We start from the raw sequence: 15,460 nt of genomic DNA, 5'->3' as shown, positions 1-15,460 counted from the left end.
TAAAGGAAAATAAACATTGTTTTATTGTTTCATGCAAAAACAGATTTCATGGCAACACAGTCTTCTATAGAATGGAATCATATACATATTTGGAATTGAAAATGTGACCAATATCTATACTCTCCATCTGCTGACCTCCACTATGTTAGGGAACGGTTACACACCAGGGGTAAAGTTGGAATAAGATATGCAACTTGAACTATGTCAATTGCGTAGCTCAAGTCGAAATAGCTTAACTTGGCTTTTGGCGCAATCTACACAGCAGGAAGTCGAAGTTCCTTCAAGTTTCCTTACTCCTCATGAAATGAGGGTTACCACGAGTTGGAGTAAGGAGTCCTCCAACTCAACATTATTTCGAAATAAAGATTTGTAATGTAGACGCGCACTATGTTATTTCAGAATATCAGTTATTCCGAAATAATGCTGCTGTGTAGACAGACCCTAAATGAGCCATTTTTTTTTTGCAGTGTACTCATTCTGAAACCCAGTCTGTCAATTACATTTCCAGTGTATAAGATGCAGTAGTCCATTCAATACAAAGTAACTCTTTATTGGTCTACAAACAACAAACCTAAACATTAGAATTATAAACTTAAACAAGTAAATTTGTAGTAACTTAGAGCATTCCAAAACCATAGCCTTTCAACTGATGTCATCTAAGTGGTTAATACAAAACAAAAGATGAAAATACATTTTGTTTGTCAACTTTTCACTTCCTCTTGAGGAAAGTGAGATAAATCAAAAAAACGTTTAAAAATGAACACATCACTGAACTTATACAACAGTTATTTTTAAAGAACAGACCAAAATCATACATTCTGTCCACCTCCCTAAAGCCCTCCCACCCCATCACAAAATGAGAGAAGAAAATATATTCTACTATTTCTATTAAAAAAAACAAAAACAAAATTGTTTCTATTCTATTCCTTTAGAACAATATGGCTGCAACATTGCATTGTAATGGCAATTCTGTTCAATACAGGAACAACTGAGTGAAATTCTCTGACCTTTGGTAATAGGAGGTCAGATGAGATGATATAATGGTTCCTTTCACTTTCAAATATATGATTTTTTTTTGGTTGAAACTTGGTCTAGATAGACCTATTTTTCCATGTTTATATTTTTAACAAGTTTTACCATTTTATGGTTATCAGGAGCCACACCAAACAGTGGTTTCTGCTGTCAGTAAAATTTAAAAGCTAGCCAGACAAAAACCCAGTCTCATCTTCAAAGTGAAATTCAGAGTAAATGACGTGGGTAGGTTTTCACTGAAGCTTACGGCTAAACTCTTGTTTGCTTATCTGAGCATGATCAGGACTAAGCATGGACCACTTTGGGAGTTCTGAAATGTTACTTTTTTAAAGAGCTGAGATATTGATACAAAACAAATATCTTAAAAAGCCAATGCGTATGAAGAAAAACCCACTTTGCATGGATTTTATTACATTTAAATATTTATGTACACAAATTGTAAGGACTCTATTTACTAAATAGATACATATTATAAATATACAGACAAAATCACTTATTTATGGGCCAAATCCTGCATTACTGCTTTCCTGCATTAGGCACACGTTAAGGAGAAAGATGGGAGCATAAAACCACGATCATGTTCCCAAAATTCTGGGCACTGAGCAGCCCATTGGCTTCTGTAATTTACAACGGCTTTCCATGTGGGAACTGCTGTAGATGGTTTCATCACTGAGAATTGCTGGAGGGCAGTATGCTGTGGACACATCCCTTGCACCTTCACACATGGGAGCTATGTGGAGAGGAAGTGTATCCTTGTAGTATCAGAACACCTTCCTTATATTGGGGGTATTTCCAGGGCAGGAGTGGTTGTTTCAGTAGTTTGCAGTCCCTTTGTGCCATCCTGTAAGAGTAAAGGGGCCACAGTGAATCCAAGAAGCTGGCTTGGTATCTATAGCACAACAATGACACATTTGCCTGTAGTAACATCGCATGTAGTAGTAGTAACATAGGCATGTGGTGTTAATTTGGCCTCCTCATACTCACTCTGCTTCACATCCTTCAACTCTATATATTTGTTGGGTTTTGCATCTAAAAATACTTACTTCAAAGCTAACAAACTAAAAAGATCATAAACTACAGAGCCCCATGTTGAAGTAACTACTCAAAGCAAGGAAAATTCAGAGGTAAGATTGAAAAACATAGGCCGACATGAGTCTTATTTTGCATTATGCTTCTTTCTACTAGTTATTTATCATATGGCAATGTAACCTAAGGGCTATCTCAGAGATGTAGTGAGGGTGTTATGCGCCCAGGGGCAAAAGCAAAATTTGAACCCCTCTCTGCCCCCCCCCCGCTGCCATGCAACAGGGCCCCAGATCTGGCGCACGGCTGAGCCCAACCCTGGGAGGAGTGGGGGAGCTTGTAACGCATCTTCTCCTGCCCTCTCCAGTTTGGGGCAGTCACTATCACGCTGTTGAAAATGGAGGAGGGTGGGGCTTGGCACGTAGAGGTGGGGAAGAGGCTTCAGCAGGCAGTGGTGCATGGAAGAGGAGCAGGCAAGCTGAGGGATGATAGGGGGAGCAGAGGGGCAATTACTCCCCCACACCTCCTTTGCTACGTCAGTGCATGCAAGAGATTAATTTGCCTGTTAAAATAACACTCAGAAAAACTTTTAAATAAAACTAACACACAACACAAGAATCACCCTCGCTTTCCTGAAGGCACTTGAAGCAATGAGTAGACTAAGGCTGAGGTTCTACTGCAAGCGTGGCTTTCTGTCTGCCACAAGGACTTTTTCCTTCAGGCTGCCATGAGATTCTATCCTTAAATAAAGGAGAGAGGTCTCTCTGAGCTGCTCTTCCAATTTTCACACAAGTCATTCAACTGAAGCCATAGATATCAAGATTCAAGGCCAGTCTTGCCTTTGGCAGACTGCCTCGCCAGGTATTCACAATCAGAACGTCTAAACACGTATACGACTTTTAGTTGAGAAAGCCATGTATATCCCTGTCTCTGCTAGGACTGGGAGATGTGGATGACCTATAGAAAACACCAGCATTTTCTTTGGAAAATCCGCAACAAAATGTGGGGGGATCTAACACCTCAGTAATGCCAACTCCTTTAGAATTGAGGCCATGATTATCCAGCACCAGAGGTACGTCTAGACTACATGGCTCCGTCGACGGAGCCATGTAGGTTTGTTGTTTTGGCAAAGGCAACTGAAGCCGCGATTTAAATGATCGCGGCTTCATTTACATTTACATGGCTGCCGCGCTAAGCTGACAAACAACTGATCAGCTGTTTGTCGGCTCTCGCACTAGTCTGGACGTTCCCCCTGTCGACATCAAAGCCCTTTGTTGGCAGCCCCGGTAAACCTCATTCCATGAGGAATAACGGGGCTGCCGACAAAGGGCTTTGATGTCGGCAGGGGAGCGTCCAGACTTGCGCGCGAGCTGACAAACAGCTGATTAGCTGTTTGTCGGCTCAGCGCGGCAGCCATGTAAATGTAAATGAAGCCGCGATCATTTAAATCGCGGCTTCATTTGCCTTTGCCTATGTGTCTAATCTACATGCCTCTGCCGACAGAGGCATGTAGTCTAGACACAGCCCAGCTGAGGTAGAGCAGGCACTGTGTGCACATGTCTGATATATTTTTACCAAACCTGCTACCTGCCCAAGTCGTCAAAGGAGAAAGGAAACAGGGAGGCCAAAAGGAATGGTTTAGAGCAGTGTTTCTCAACCTTTTTTGAAAATAAAGTATCCCTTAAAAAAAAAAAAGTACTGCTTTTTAAAAAAAATAAGTACCCCCAGCACCTACAGTTTTCAGACACACCATTTTTTTTCTACCATTGCAATATATTTGTTTAAATTTCATTGTATCCCCGTCACTCCTTACAAGGTACATTGCCCATGGAGGTCAATGGGGCTTGGCTATTTTGTATGTAAAGGTACTAAAAAATGTATATGTCAATACCATGATGGCAATGCCTCTATTGTGTAATAATACCAAATACTGATTGCCAAATGAGACCACTTCCCAACCTGCTTACAAAGGGCCTGATACAATTTAAATTTTAAGCTAGGATTGAGCCCAAAACAATCTGTTGATATGACACAAAAAGACCCAGATAACATTTAGTCATCCTTCAAACATATAAGGGACCAATCAGTAAAAGCTCCACTGCCTGGTAGAGGTGATTTTTGAAGAAAATTGGAGAAATTTTGAATTTACTTTTTCTGACAGCAGCGCTTTCTTTCACTGAATGTGGGGTCGTCAGCACAGGTTTCACTTTGTGTCAGAATAACTCAGAAATGCATCGTCACAGCTAACTCCATTAAGGTCAAAGCAACGTGGCACCCCAAAGATAGAAGAACAAATCCCTCAAAACTGGAAGTTAAAACATCTCACCTCTTCACAGAGCTCACAAAGGGTCTTGTTCACCCAGAGACACGAATCATGACAACTCGCTCTGGAGAGAGACCATACATCCTGCCTCTCTGTGGATGCACCAAGTGTTTTCACGTGGCATCTTACCATGCTGTTTAAATCGATTGCTTGGATGAGGAAGACTCATAAAGAGTCTGTCCATCATCCACACTAGAGCAACATGGTAATTTCACTGCCGTGGCAACAGACCTGATCTCTCTATGGGCTCTTGTGGAGGAGCAGGGAACCTGCAGCAATCTCTCGGGGAGAGAGGCCAGGGGTGCCTCTACAGCAGTGCTATGTAGCACTTTAAAGACTAACAAGATGGTTTATTAGATTATGAGCTTTTGTGGGCCAGACCCACTTCCTCAGATCAAATAGTGGAAGAAAATAGTCACAACCATATATACCAAAGGATACAATTAAAAAAATGAACACATATGAAAAGGACAAATCACATTACAGAACAGAAGGGGGATGTAAGGGGGGGGGGGAAGGAAGGTGAATGCCAGTGAGTTAATGATATTAGAGGTGGGGAAGGGGAAATGTCTGTGAGTTAATAGTATTAGAGGTGATAATTGGGGAAGCTATCTTTGTAATGGGTAAGATAGTTGGAGTCTTTGTTAATTCCCCTGCGGAGAGTGTCGAATTTTAGCATGAATGCCAGTTCAGAGGATTCCCTTTCAAGTGCAGATTTGAATGTCTTCTGAAGTAGGATGCAGGTTAGCAGGTCATTCAGACAGTGTCCTTTCTGGTTGAAATGACAAGCAACTGTTTTTTCTTTGTGATCCTGTCTAATGTCTGTTTTGTGGGCATTGATTCTTTGGCGAAGTGTCTGAGACGTTTGTCCAATGTACATAGCAGACGGACACTTTCGGCACATGATAGCATAGATTATATTTCTGGAGGTGCAGGAATATGTATTCTTGATCTTATAACTCACTTGGTTAGGCCCAATAATGGTGTCAGCAGAGTGAATATGTGGACAAAGCTGGCAGCGGGGTTTGTTGCAAGGGAAAGTACCAGGGTTGGTATTAGTGTGGTATGTCCTGTGGTTGTTGGTAAGAATCATCTTGAGGTTAGGTGGTTGTCTATAGGAGACTATGGGTCTGTCTCCCAGAGCTTCTTGGAGTTTAGTGTCCTATTCCAGTATAGGCTGTAATCTATTGATAATGTGTTGGACAGGTATAAGTTGGGAGCTGTAGGTGATGACAAGTGGTGTTCTATTGTTGGTTTTCTTGGGTCTGTCTTGTAGTAGATGGTTTCTAAAGATAGCTTCCCCAATTATCACCTCTAATACTATTAACTCACAGACATTTCCCCTTCCCCACCTCTAATATCATTAACTCACTGGCATTCACCTTCCTTCCCCCCCCCCCACATCCCTCTTCTGTTCTGTAATGTAATTTGTCCTTTTCATGTGTGTTCATTTTTTTAAAATTGTATCCTTTGGTATATATGGTTGTGACTATTTTCTTCCATTATTTGATCTGAGGAAGTGGGTCTGGCCCACGAAAGCTCATCATCTAATAAACCATCTTGTTAGTCTTTAAAGTGCTACATAGTCCTGTATTTTGTTTCAGCTACACCAGACTAACACGGCTACATCTCTATCACTATTCTCCAGCAGTGGTTCTCAAACTTTTTGGCTCGTGGACCATGTGTCTCAATGTAAACCTTTCCGTGAACCACCAGTTGCTAATGGAAACCCACCTTTAATTACACAATTATGCCCAAGCCATTTTGCTAGTCCTGGAACTAGGGAGAATGATTTAATTTCAATTATTAATCAGATTAAACATTTTAACGTTCTCATGTTAATTTATCAAATTTCATTTTAAATAAAGTAAAATATTAATTTATGTCCAATACAAAAGATTTTAATGTTTTCTTTACTTATGGCAGGGGTAGGCAACCTTTTTTGGGTCAGGGGCCACTGACCCACAGAAAAATCAGATAGGGACCGCACAAGTAACTCCTAAAACCCCAACCCTCACTCAGGTGGTCCACAACGGAGACATCTCACTCCTCTGGAATTCCAGTCCCAAGGGCAAGGGGAAGGGTCAGGGAGGACTGAGGTTCAGGACTTCCAATAGGCTAGATTTGCTTTTCTGAAGAATTTTATGGACCACCCTAGGTTCTAAAGTGGGGACAAAAATAAGGGGTTCAGGATGTGTGAAAGGGCTGCCAATGAATGGGATAGGGATTGGGTGCAGGATCTGGGAGGGAGGTGGGGGGCAAAAGGGGAGAGGTTGCGAGGGCTGGGTGGGATATAGGGTGCAGGAGCAGGCTGGGTATAGGGTGTCTGGCCAGGCGCAGGGAGCAGGAGCAGATTGGGGGTAGGGTGTCTGGCTAAGAGGGAGGATGCAAGGAGGGGACTTGGGTAGGAGTTGGACCTCTCTGGTCTGGCACCCTCTGGATCTGACTGGTCTCAGATGAGGGATTTTTTGGACTAACAAAGGTAATTTCAGGGCTGCTGGTGCCGCCCTCCCCACTAGGCTTCTTTGCACATCCATCCCCTGCAACCTAGCTGAGCTGCCCCTCCCCCCGCGACTCCCCCAAACCATCCCCCACAATCCAATGGAGTGCAGCACCAATTCCCTGCACCCCCTTGCAGCACAGCTGAGCCCTGTATCCCTGCACCTCCCCCCAAGCCCTGCAAATCTGCTGAGCCCAGTACTGATTTCCTGTCCCTCTGTTGAGTCCAGCCCCGGGCTCCTGGCACCTCCCCTCTCCCACAGCCCAGCTGAGCTCCGCACTCTGCACCTCCCCCCCCCCAGCCCAGGTGAGCTCCCTGCCTGGCCCCTACCCCCTGGACGGGAAAGGAAACAGCAGCATGCAGCAGCTGTTTCTGGGACATTTTCAGTGTTTATGGGGGCACCGGGAAATGAGATTAAAGTTTGCAAATATCCTGGATTTTATGGGGCATATAGTCAGCATAGGCTGTGCACTTCACTCCCTCTGCAGGCTGGTGCCCCCCTAGCATGGCACCTGGGGGCAACTGCCCCTCCCTAGCCCCCCTTTGCTATGCCTCTGGGCTATCTATCCTCCCAGATTTTAAGCCTTTAACCAGGATTTTGTGGATTTAGGTCAGACTTGTTAGTGTTTTAGCATTTTTTTTGGTTAGTTTATGAAAAATTTAAATGGGATCAGGGCAGGACATGAATCACTGGGAAGCAAGTGACCTATTTAAATACCTTGTGACTAAAAATACAGAGTGGATTTGATGTCTAAATGCATTAAAGCAAATTGGTCTTCCTAATGCTAGCTTCAGAAAAAGACCTTGATAATGCAAGGTGAGATATTTGGAGCCAGAGAAGAAGGGTGCGTTACTTGTCATTTGGTCATGATATGTAAATGGACTAGTATGCCCATAAGCTTCAGAGGGGTAGCCGACTTAGTCTGTAACTGGAAAAACTTAAAAAACAATGAATAGTCTAGCAGCACCATGTTAGCCGCTATCACAGCTGTGTATAAATCATGCTAAATGATGAGGAATGTTTGTGAACTTTGTTGCTTGTTCACTTGTTTGTGAACTTTGATGCAAACAGAAGATTCTTCTAGGCTTTTCTCTGAGGACTCTTGGAGATAGATATCCAACAAATGTTTCTTAATGTCCCCCTATATTTACAACACAGCTCTACCTACTACAGAAATTAGTCACTAGTCACAATCTAATTCTTCTTAACATCTGACAGTATTTCTTCCATACATTGTTTTCCTAAATGCTAGCCTGTCTCTCCAGAATCAAGTCGCCTGGGTTGTGTCTGAGGGTGCATCTACACTGCAGCGTTATTCCAGAAAAACGGTCGTTATTCTGAAAAACAATACTTGCATCCACACTGCCATTGAGTTCTTTGAACAGAAAGTTGAAAGAACCGAGGGATTTTTCCGATGGCGGTAAACCTCATTCTACGAGGAAGAAGCCCTTTTTCCGAAAAAGCTTTTCCGGAAAAAGGCATGCGTGGATGCAGAAGAGGGAGTTCTTTTGAAACAAGAGGCCTCCAGGAAAAACACTGGTGCCCTGGTGGCCACTCATGCAGACTAATCACAACTTAAATGCGAGATCAATGTGGACACCATCTTTCGAAAAAGCACATTGCTTTTTCGTTGCGCTTTTGCTGTGTGGACGCTTTCTTTCAAAATAAGCTTTTCCGAAAGATCTCTTCTGGAAAAGCTCCTTTCAAAAGAAGCTTGCAGTCTAGACGTAGCCAGAAAGGAGGAACCAAGCATGAGAGGGCGAGACCAGGGTTTGGTATTGTATACATTATTCTCAGCTTTAACTAGTTAATCACAAGATTTGTGATTAGCCTATGTCGACATTGCACAGTTATTTCAGAATAAACTATTCCAGAATAGTTATTCTGAATAGTTATTCTGAAATAGCTTATTTCGAAATAACATGGCTACGCTGCAGGGAAGCCTCAAAATTAATCTGAGGCAGGCTTCCCTAATGTAGTCATGCTATCTCGATTTAGAGCCCCAGGAGGAATAACTTAGGTTATGTCTAGACTACAAAGAGAAGTCGGAAAAACCACAATTTGTGTATCTTTTTCCACTTTTCTTTCAAAAGAGGCTTTCCCAAAATTTTGAGCCATCCCTTCTTCCTCGTACAGTAAGGTTTACAGGGATGGCAAAAGAACACATCCGCTTTTCCAAAAATTTTTTTGGAAAAACAGATGCGCTCCTTGGATGCGGCATTGCTTTTCCAGGATACGGTATCCCAGAAAAGTGCTGCAGTCAAGATGTGGCCTTAGAATGGCCTAATCTGAACTAGCTACTCCGTGCCACGTGTAGCCGCGCGGCACGGGGTTCGAACTGCCGGCATTTAAAAATGGCGCCGTCCGGCTTCATGCAAATGAAGGCCAGGAAATTCAAATCCCGGGCTTCATTTGCAAGTGCGGTATGCCTACATTACCCTCCTAGTTCGAATTAGGAGGGTAGTGTAGACATACCCAATGTGACTGGTCATCCTCCTGGAGTGTAATTCATTTATAATCTCAACCCATCCATTTTATCAAGTGATTAAAACTCTCCATTAGGTATCCCCATCATGGGACAGATACTATCCTTCTGCAGCCCCCTCCCATCACAAGTGCAACTGTCAAGCTCATACTAGAAGGGCCATGACAGCAACAGAGTCAAGGAAGGGGTTGCATCTAAACTAGCCTTGCAAAATTCTATTTGGGGCAGGTCATGTTTTTGATCAGAAGGCATGTGCAGGAATTTAAATGTTGCTGGTTTTGGAGGGGCATATTTTGTACTTCTGCCACAGTCCTGGGGTTGGAGGAGATGTCAGCTCCTGCCACTGCCCTGGGGCCAGAAGAGGAAGAGGGTCTGTGCCTTTGCTTGCCGTCCTTTGTGTATGCCCCTCTTTTTGATTATTTTCATGATCACTGTTATTGTCCTTGTGGTGACAGGGGAGAGAGCAGAATTTGGGGCTTGGGTTGGTAAATTCTCCTACCAGAATTAGAAGGCTGATTGCACTCAGCCTCACCAGAGAGGCAACAACTATCTCCTGGCTCAGGGCACAGTTGTACTTTTCAAGAGAAACTTGTGCAAGCTATTGTTTAAAATGTTCTGGTCCTCGCCTTTGCTCCCACTTCTCTTTTCTTTTCTCATCAGGAAACATGACTGCAGTTCAAACTCAAGGGGTTAGGTTACGTATTGAAGGACTTCTAGGGCCTTGAGCTGCTAGGCAGGCAATTAGAACAGGGCTGATGAACGATCTGATCTGAATTCTAATTCACTAACTAATCATATAAAATGAGCTGATACAGAGAGCGGAAGAGAAGCCCCATTCACAAACTTGAGAGAGGTTCATTAATGGTCCCCCTATTCCCATTGCACTACTTTATGCACTATCCCAAGGCTCCTTTCCAGACACTTCAGATAATCAAAACACTGTTGGTGGTAGGAGGATCTGTGTGATCAGCCTGCTCTTTTACGTTCAACTTGGTAGATAGCAATATATTTTCATTATCCAAACCCATGATGCTGCAGTGCATCTGGAAAGATATTCTGATGTTGCTAACATTTTTTTTCTTTATACCTTGTATTTTTTTCTGCAAATCTGTGACGAAATTGGAAGGCAATGGTTTTAGCAAGGCTGTAAGTTTTGGTCTTGCTATTTTGATGTGCAAGACCCTGAGTGCTACAGAGACTTCTTGTACATCCTGTGGGGAGAGAAAGGTGACAATAAAAGGCAGAAGTGATAGGCCACAATACCCCATCCAGCAATGTTGGATGAGGGAACTGGTCTGATGTCGATCTTTGGTGTAGGGGGAAGGAAGACTTGCCCAGCTCCATATAACCCCTTCCTCCAAAACCTTCACAACAGCACATAAGAAATAACTAGCATGTCACTACCTATAAAAACCCATTTAAATCTGTACCCAGCGAATCCAAAGTATAACTCTGCTGGAACAACTCCCAGTGTGGAGACACTATTTCAGAATAAAAGTAACTTTTGTTTTGTATTGCAGACTATATTAGGGTATGTCTACACTACCCCGCTAGTTCGAACTAGCGGGGTAATGTAGGCATACCGCACTTGAAATGAAGCCCGGGATTTGAATTTCCCGGGCTTCATTTCCATAAACTGGGCGCCGCCATTTTTAAATCCCTGCTCGTTCGAACCCCGTGCCGCGCGGCTACACGTGGCACGAACTAGGTAGTTCGGACTAGGCTTCCTAGTCCGAACTACCGTTACTCCTCATTCCACCGTTACTCCTCATTTAAAAATGGCAGCGCCCAGTTTATGCAAATGAAGCCCGGGAAATTCAAATCCCGGGCTTCATTTGCAAGTGCGGTATGCCTACATTACCCTCCTAGTTCGAACTAGGAGGGTAGTGTAGACATACCCTTATTGACTTGCAGAGTTATTCCAGAACAGCTACAGCAGAGGAGCCTATTCTGCTAGGGCTATGCTGTCAATCAATTTCCCTGTGCTAACAAGTCCTGGGACAGTTTGGTTCCTGATCTTCTCCTGAGGCAGTGCAACAAGATGCTGTCCCTTGCCAAAGCCATGGCTTTGTCTTGAACCTTAGCAGGGATTTTCTTCTAGCCTGGGCTTCTGGAGTAGGAGAACCTTAGTTCCAGCCTCTTTACCCTTTGATGTTCCAAAAGGCCAAGGTATGCAGCAAAGACCCAACTGTGAAGGCCTAGGTGGCTAAGGATTTATAATATATTTTGCAACATGTTCACAATAACATTCTATACAGAGGTGGGTATTAAGCAGGAAGGTGGGTGTATTTTGTAGCTGGAAGGGGTTGGACAAAGACAACAGAACCAGTCTTTAGAGCTGTCATTTTAAAATACATCCACCCCCACTTTGATCTCCTCACATCAGTATCTCTCTCTATATCTTGGGTATATTTAGGATACCTATCACCATGGCATCAAAGCACTGAAACACCATGTGCAAATCTCTGCCTGAGATATTTCCTGGCCCAAAATAACTACATGCTATTTTACCAAAGTGCCAATTTCTCTGTCAGTATTTTCTTTCTCTGTCACTGCTCAAGACTCAAAGCACGTGTGCGTATGTAAGCAAAATGCTCTCTCCTTTATGATAGTCTGATTTTGCTAGTACTGTCACAATGCAATGGGAACAAGGTCCAATTTCACAAGTGTTTTGATAACGTTAAATATGCGGCCCTTGTTTGAGTGAAAATGCATCATTCTCTACTCAGTATCATATAATGGATAGTTGTATGGCTTTGCAAACTCATGTGTCCACAAGTGATACAAAACCTCATTCATCTCACTGTATCTTATGAGCCATCAATATGTGGAGAGAGGTTTTTTTCCCCCATAAAAGGGAAGCTCCTGAACTGATTCTAATACAGTCTGGATCTGACTAGTGTAAATATGGTTTTGAGGAAGGACTTTAGTTGTAATGGTTTGATTTTGAGAGGTATTGAACAACTGGTATCCATGGGAGCTGCTGATGCTCCACATCTCTGAAAATCAAGCCACCACAAAATTGATTCTACCAATTTTCATGCCTTTGCATGGAGGGCAGGACTTAGGAAAGGAAGAAAGGAATTTAGCTTTACCTTAAGGCTGTGTCCAGACTCAGGGTTTTTTTCGAAAAAAGTAGCCTTTTTTCGAAAAAACTTCACCTGCGTCTAGACTGCAACCACGTTCTTTCGAAATTAAATTGAAAGAACGCGGCTTTTTTTCGATGGCGGTAAACCTCATTTCACGAGGAAGAACGCCTTTTTTCAAAAGTGTTCTTTCGAAAAAAGGCGTTCTTGAATGCCAACAGGGCTTTTTAGAAAGAGAGCATCCAGACTCACTCGCTGCTTTCTTTCGAAAAAGCAGCTTGCTTTTTCAAACGTTCCGCTTGCAGTCTAGACACTCTTTTTCAAAAGAGGCTTGCAGTCTAGACATAGTCCAAGTGCACAGATTTCTAGCTGGGCACCTAACTTCTTGTATCCCCAGAATGAATGGTTTTCTACTATTAATACTTAATCATTCCCATAACCTTTCTGCCTGAATGGAGTCTCTTGGGAAAAAATCTGCCCCAGCTACAGATTAACCTTACAAGGTGACTTTACCTCAACATATGTCTCTGTCTGAAGACACTAGTGAATTAGTGTATTGCTTGCTTTCTGTTCTTCTTCCTTAAATCTCTCTTTGCATGCAGATTGCTCTAAACTACCAGTTGAGTTTCCAACATGACTAATGACTAATGGACTCTCCTTAGTTTTTTGAGGTTGTAAAGTTACAACAATGTAGCCTTCTAAGCCAGGGGTTAATTGCCAGTAATAAGAGAGGATCTTTATTGACGCTGCCTTAGGCTTCCCAATCCATCACATCAGGCTCTGCTGTTGATGAATGTGAGGTGTCAGGAATCATGCTTGAGGCAAAATTGGAATTGACAGTCTCAAGCCTGACTGAGGTTTTTTAGCTGAAATGCCATGAAAGGTATCAGCCATCAGTAATATTCCATATAGAATCATACAGTTCATCTAGTGCATAAGTGTGTATGAGCAACATACATTGATCCCCCTAACCTGAAGTAAATTCTTTCTAGCAGCCACACATCAAACCTCAGACACACTCACCGAGGAACCTACCCTTGCAGTGAACCCCGTAGCCAACTCTGTCCAAACATCTATACAAGTGACACCATCACAGGACCTAACCACATAAGCCACCACATCCGAGGCTCATACAACTGCACGTCCTCTAATGTGATATATGCCAGCCGGTGCCTGCAATGCCCCTCTGTATATTGGCCAAACTGGACAGTCTCTACAACAAAAGATTAATGGACAGAAATCGGATATTTGAAATGGTCACACACATAAACCTGTAGGGGAAGATTTTAACCTACCTGGGCTCTCATTAATGGACTTAAAAGTAGCCGTTCTTCTACAAAATAATTTCACAAGTCAACTACAGAGAGAGAGTGAGGAATTGACTTTCATATGCAAATTTGACACGTCTCACTTGGTTTGAATAAAGACTTGAACTAGTTAACATATTATAACACCAGCTTTCCTCACATTCAACACCTTCTTGACATAGAAAGCTAAGTATGGGACATTTCCAGCTCACTCAATTATCCTCAGCACCAAGACTACAATTGACAGGTATTTTTACCTTTCCTCTCTCTTTTCTTATTCTGAGGTCTCCCCTTTTTTCCACTCAAGATCATCTCACCTGAAGAAGTGGGTTTTGCCCACGAAAACTCATGATACTATACATAGATTTTTGTTAGTCTCTAAGGTGCCACAGTACTACATATTTTTTTTAAAGTTGTTTTTATTGATCCTAGTAGTTCCTGATGTAACAAGCTTTTTAGTCTAAATGGAGTGTCTCCTTGTTGAGTGCCATAGGAGCCTAATCTCTCCATCTTTGTAGAACATAGCTCTCTCTTTCTCTCTCTCTCTCTTTTTTTTACTTCCTCTGATGGACTTGAGAAAATGTTGAGTGAAATTCGTGCGTTGGAGGACAACTGAAATGGCTCACTGGCAAGGAAGCAGGAATTTAACTTCTCATTTAGAAAGAATAGCTGCCTTTGTATATTGTGAAAATCTTATCTTCTCAGGCTGGTGTACCCCTCAGCATTTGCATGTCCAGCCCTTGCAGCCTGGAAGGAGGAAGTTTTTTGCTGCTTAATGGAAGTGAGCAGTTAGGGGGGGTGTGACTTTAAGGTAAATGCTTTAGATCACTGCTGTCAGGCCCACAGGCCACGTACAGTTCAGAGCAACTACACTTTGGGCTCTACAAATGGCCTAGTTAAGACTATCACACTAGGCTTGGTTCTAATGTGTTCATATGAATGGGCTTTTTCCAGAGGCAAAAGTCCCCCATAGCCTCCTCTCTGTTTTGAAATCAAGGTTCCACTTTCTACTATATTTCCACACCTGCAGCATTTTCCAGTAACTCTCTTTGCATAATTAATTCTCCTGGGTAGCTTTGACAACTCAGCACTCTCCCCTCTCCACTCGCACCATAGCTGTTTTAGATGAGTCTTGTGAAGAATCAGCTGCTGAAATCTGTTAGTCCATCATCAGATTTCAGAGTGGCCACAGAAAGCCACCTAGGTTTTCATCAGTATGCTGCAAATCATAAATTGCGGTCAAACATGAGCAGGCAAATCTGCCCACTTTTAGGTATGAACTACTAAAACATAGGATCTTGACCCATGTCTGTTAAACATTTCTGTATCCTGATGCATTTGGTGAAATCTAGTCCTTTTTAGTGCAGATTTTTTTTTACAAGGGGTTATTAATCTTTAGCCCAGTGTCTCTAAAATGTTCCTTAGTCATCAGAGTGACAGTTTTTAGCAAACCAAACAGCTTGATTTTCCGCTCATTTGCACCTTGTGTTGTCCTTAATGTGTGTGCAAATTGAGGGTACATTGCAATTGCTCATTAGGTAGTGCATGTCAGCTAATAGGGCTTAGTATAAGACCTTGTGTGGGTGGGATAGGGGAGCCAGATTGTCTTGCCATGGTGTTTCTTACTCAATTTTTTGAAGCATCTGGTGCAGTCCTAGACAGTATAAAGGACTAGGTGCACCCTAGTTTTCAGCTGGCAACCC

At 42.8% G+C, this 15,460-nt stretch overlaps 1 protein-coding gene across 3 annotated transcripts in view; it reads right to left on the bottom strand.

Annotated features, from left to right (window-relative positions):
• Window positions 1-15,460, bottom strand: part of SH3RF2 (SH3 domain containing ring finger 2) — a 115,573-nt gene continuing 100,113 nt past the window's right edge. For all 3 annotated transcript variants that reach the window (XM_014576271.4, XM_075900303.2, XM_006128554.5), the window contains exon 11: window positions 1-1,873. The gene's annotated coding sequence lies outside the window, so the exon portion shown is untranslated. The remainder of the gene's footprint in view (window positions 1,874-15,460) is intronic.

This window comes from Pelodiscus sinensis, chromosome 16 (genome assembly GCF_052426305.1).
Source record: "Pelodiscus sinensis isolate ZL-2025 chromosome 16, ASM5242630v1, whole genome shotgun sequence".
NCBI classification, from domain to species: domain Eukaryota; kingdom Metazoa; phylum Chordata; order Testudines; family Trionychidae; genus Pelodiscus; species Pelodiscus sinensis.
The sequence above is the reverse complement of the archived record's forward strand: the minus strand, read 5'-3'. Positions and strand labels throughout refer to the sequence as shown.